Genomic DNA, 5,044 nt, shown 5'->3' on the forward strand with positions numbered 1-5,044 from the left:
GGCTGACTGCAGGAAGACTGAATGTGTAGTGGGTCCTGGGCCCAGATGCTCAGTTGGTGTCCCCCATGTGGTGAAGTCACTGGGACTTGCTGAGCCTCCATGGAGACGGGCAGCAGCCCCAGAGTCTCACAGGGCACTGCGCCCCCGGCACCAGAGCCTTCCCTCTGTTCTCATAATCAGCTGTCCGCAGATTTGCAGGTCACGTTCTTTTCTTTTCTTTTGTGTTTTTTAAAGGCAACTCTTGCGTACGTGTATTTAATATGCAGGGAACCAGCCCTGACTCCTTGGTCTGTGTCTTCTAGCCTTTAGAGCCTCGAAGGCATCCATATCCTTTGTTTTTGCACCCAGTGCCTGGGGTTTGATGATGGAAACTGACACCGAGGGCATCACCATGTGTGGGGTGACGTCAGGGAAAAAATCCCATGGCGAGGGACTGCCTGAGGACCACGTGCACCTGGGACCTCCCTGCCCCCTGCCTGCAGCCCTGCACCTGGGAGCGGAGCTGATGCATCACGTGCCTGAAGTCATGGAAGTAGGTCTCCCGCTTATCATGCTGCAGCAGGGAAGGCAGGTTGTGCGTAGCCTTGGTGAAGTTGGCCACCATGGCCGCAATGGCAAACTGACAGCTCCCATCGTGCTGCAGGCAGCCCGGCTGCAGGCTGAAGCAGGCCGCGTGCCTGGACTTCCCCTCCCTGGGGAGGGATGCAGGTGAGGCTCCGCTTCCACAGAGGAGCCCCGGCCCACGGCCAACAGGTTCCCCCATGCAGGCACCGAGGATAGAAGTCCAGGTAGAACTTGCCGATGGACGACCTTGCTTGAGGCCGCATCCCGGACCATGTAGAGCCTCATGTCTTCGTGACACATGTTGGTGCCCTCTTCCAGGTCAAAGGTCAGCCCCAGCATCTCCTGGGAGATGCCCGGCAGCCCATGTGTGACCAACTGCATGGGGAAGGACTCATTAAGCAGGTACTGGTCCACATGGTAGCGCATCTCCTCTCCCTGGTTCATGTAGTAATGCAGGATCAAGGTGTTGATGGGGCCGTCAAAGTGCAGGCCCCACCTCTGGCACTCAGCCTTCTTTAGCTCCAGGATCACGGCCGCTCCTGCTCCCCAAGGGGCTTCAGCTTCTTGGCCAGCTCACCTGCGGGTGGAAGGGAGAGGCTCGGCTACGTCCCTGGGGTGGCCCCCAGCCGCCCCCATTCCCGTGCCCCTCGAGGCAGAATGAAGGGTCCAGGAAGCTGACCCCCAAGGGCTGACATAGTGGGGTCTCAGGCAGCACCACGTCCAGTCAAGGTCCGCCTGACCCCGTCCCCACTGGAACTCAGGGGGAGGCGGGGTTACCTAGGACAGTGGCCACCACCTGCCTGGTCTTGTCCAAGTTCATCTCCAGCACAGAGTCAGCATGTGTGCGGAACCCCAGCAGGCGGGACTTCTGGGCCTGCAGCCTCACCAGCTCCCTGAGGATCACGCAGTTCTCCTGGAACCCAGAGATGGAAGGTGCTGGGGACCATGGGCCATGCCCTCCCCGCGGGCCCCGGGCCAGGTCTCTGCAGGTGGGCAGGGCTCTCAGGCCACTGGCAGGCACAGCCAATCCCCCTCCCTCCTCCTCCTGGCCCGGATTTCTAGACACATTGGTGCTGTCCTAACACATGGTCTTTATTAACACAGGTCCTTTTGGAACCAGAAATGGCATGAACCGTGATGGGCTCTAAGGACAAGAGCAGGAAGAAATGTGGCCAGGATCTCCAGGAGCCACCAAGGGGCCTCCCCGGGCTCAACAAGGCAAACACAGCTGCCGTGCAGACAGCAGCTCATCCCCACGGCGCCCGAACACCCAGCACCTGGACAGTGAGACGCCTGTTGCTGCAGGTGGCCCGTGGCTTGCTAATGAGGCCCGGCCCCAGGCGTACGACACCTTCTCTGGGGCCACCTCTCCGGTCTGCGGGGGTTTCTCCTGGGAGCCCCCAGTCACCACAGAACCAGTGTGGCCTGTCTGTAGCCCAAGAAGGTGGGGACACAGGACTGTCCCCCATGCCCCCTGCATCACCCGCGAGGCCGAGCAACCACCAGTGTTGTCTGTGGGGAAGGTGAAGGGCTCATGCACAGCCCCCATCTACAGAAACACAGACTGCAGCCACATGCGGTATGCGACAAGCACAAGTGTCCATGCAGGACCCGATGTCTGAATGTCAAGGCTGTGCCCAGGCCACAGTGAGAAGGCCCATCCCCCATGCAAGCCACAGAGAGGGGATGGGGGGCCATCTGCGATTCTGAGCTCATTGGGCATCACCCCAGAGGGAGAGGGTGAGGGAGAGAGGTAGACAGAAGTACAGAGGGAGAGGGAGAGAGAGGGAGGGAGAGACGTCTCTCCCTTCCCTGGGGGTTCTCTAGTGCAGCCAAGGCTGAAAACCACTGCATTTTGGGAGATGGGTCCTCGTGGAAGAGTTAAATAGTAGCTCATGGCATTATCGACACATACTAAAAAGGCCCCAAATCTTGGGGAGTCAGGGAGGGGAGTGTCGGCTGCCTCGTAAACGAGGAGAGATTGGGCATCAGAAGAGGTGCCTGTGCAGCCCGCTGCCCAGGGCCCTGCAGACTTCATCTCCCAGTGGTGGTCCTGGGCTGGAAGTCAGCAGGGAGGTCAGGCTGTCCAAGCATCAACGTTGACTTCAGGGCTGATCTAAAAGGCGCCTGGAGTTTGTTGAAGCAGAAAAAAGAGAAAGCAGTGGGGACAGGATGGGAGTGGGAGGGGTAGGGAACCCCCCTCCTCAGCACTTCTACCTCTCTCCCTCCCTCCCTCTACCTCGCTGCCTCTCACTCTCCCTCTCCCTCCATCTCTCCCTCTGCCTCTCTCCCTCCCTCTCTCTCTGTCCCTCTTTCCCTGTCCCTCTCTCTCTCTCCCTCTTTCCCTCTCCCTCTATCCCTCCCCCTCTCCCTCTCCCCCTTTCCTCCTCCCTCTCTCCCTCTCCTTCTCTCCCTTCCTCTCTCCCTGTCACTGTTTCCATATTCCGCTCTCCCTCTCCCTCCACCTCCTTCCCTCTCCAGAGGGGGAAGGAAGTAGAGGGAGAGAGAGAGAGAGCAGGAGAGGGAGAGGGGAGAGAGAGAGAGGGATAGAGGGAGGGAGGGAGAGACGTCTTTCACTCCCTCTATCCCTCTCTCCCTCTCCTGCTCTCTCTCCCTCCTCCCTACACCTCCTTCCCTCTGCAGAGAGGGAGGGGGAGAGGGAGGAGGGAGAGGAAGGGGAGAGAGAGGGAAAGAGGGAGAGGGAGAGAGGGAGGGAGAGAGGGACGAGAAGAAGCAGGGAGAAAAGAGAAAAGAACACACCATCTACATTTCTGTCAAATGACACCAGGGATCCTTACACAACCAGGAGAAAATAACACAGCGAGGCTCTTTCTCAGCTGGAACTGGAACTGCAGATGGGGCCAAACACCACCAGGGTTGCCACACATGTCCACCTGCCGCCCCAGCCCCATTAGCCCGGTCACCAGGGCTCTGAGTGTTTGCTCCAGGGACCTGGGGTTCACCCTGTCACCCTGGAGGTCGGGCCTAGACAGCAGGGCCCTGGGCTGGGCACATAGGGGGAAAAGAATCCCCACAGGACAGCTTGTGCGAGCAGATTCAGCTGCCAGATTCTAGAGGCCCGGGATCACCCTGTGGCCCGTGAAACCCAGGAGCCACGAGGGTCTTGCATCGGGATTCCTGTCCGTTGGATTGTAACGTTTATGTAGGGAATCCTGGAAACAGTGGTAACAAGACTGAATTCGAACGAGCTTTAGGCTATTATGGACCACTCCAAAGTGTGTGGGTTGCTAAAAACCCTCCCGGCTTCGCTCTTGTTGAAAATGAAGATCCCCAAGATGCAGTGGATGCTGTCTGAGAACTAGACGGGAGAACACTCTGTGGCTGCTGAGTAAGAGTGGACCTGTCGAATGGGGAAAAGAGAAGTCGAAATCGTGGCCACCTCCTTCTTGGGCTCGTTGCCCTCAAGATGATTATTGGAGGAGGAGTCCTCCCCCTTGTCACAGATCTCCAAGATGGAGAAGCTTCTCCCGCAGCTGGAGCAGGTCCCTTTGTAGATATAGGAGAAGAGAGAGATCACTGTCCCAGGAGAGAAATCACAAGCCGTCCCGATCTTTCTCTATGTCTCCTAGCCGATCCAGGTCAAATGAAAGGAAGTAGAAGACCACTTTGCAAGAGGAGTGGTGCACAGGAAATAACTTCATTTGACAGGAGTATGTACAGAAAATTCAAGTTTTGTTTGAGACTTCTGAAGCTTGATGCACTTTTTAAATGTTTTAGCTGTTCAAATTTGTTTGTCTCTTGGGACAGTGACACATAAAGGTGTCATTCTCTATGGTTTGAAATGGGTCATATGAGGCATGTAATATGAAGAATTGTTACTTTACAATGTTCCCTTAAGCAAAATTGAATTTGCTTTGAATTTTTGGTGTTGCCTAGACTGATAATAAAACTCTAACTCCTGCCCACCTAAAGTGTGATGTTTATTATTATGGAAACAACACTGGCAAACGTTGAAAAGACTTTCTGTAGCTGGGATATGGTATGCAGCTGTAGTTAAGCAAGCAGTCTTTAAAAAGTGCTGTGAACACAAGCCAGCAGGTAGAAATGAAAGCCGCACCCTTACCCTAGATTAGAGGTTTAAGAATTCCACTAGTCTTCACACTGGACAAGAGGTTGTCCAGTGAGTTTAGAATCTAAGAAGTTTCAAGGAAGTTAGTTTACCTTTGAGTTAGGTCATAAGTCCCCTCTGTGGTTGCTGTACATGAATACATAACTCTTTGTAATGTTTTTTGGAAGTTGAGATTATCAAGATACCAATGTCCTGCCATATTAAGAGTATATTGTAGAGCTGAACTTTGAGTTACTGTGCAATTTTTTTTCATGCTGTCATTTGTAATATGTTTTGTGAGAATCCTTGGGATTAAAGTTTTGGTTCCAAAAGGAAAAAAGAAAAAAAAAGGATCCACTTGCCAATGCAGGGGACACGGGTTCGAGCCCTGGTCCGGGAAGATCCCATGTG

At 54.9% G+C, this 5,044-nt stretch overlaps 1 pseudogene; it reads left to right on the forward strand.

Annotated features, from left to right (window-relative positions):
- Positions 1-1,701: 1,701 nt before the first annotated feature.
- Positions 1,702-4,523, forward strand: LOC113616587 (serine/arginine-rich splicing factor 3 pseudogene; annotated as a pseudogene).
- Positions 4,524-5,044: the final 521 nt, after the last annotated feature.

The sequence above is a fragment of the Aethalodelphis obliquidens genome, unplaced genomic scaffold (genome assembly GCF_003676395.1).
Source record: "Aethalodelphis obliquidens isolate GAN/ISIS:26980383/991018 unplaced genomic scaffold, ASM367639v1 scaffold175, whole genome shotgun sequence".
NCBI classification, from domain to species: domain Eukaryota; kingdom Metazoa; phylum Chordata; class Mammalia; order Artiodactyla; family Delphinidae; genus Aethalodelphis; species Aethalodelphis obliquidens.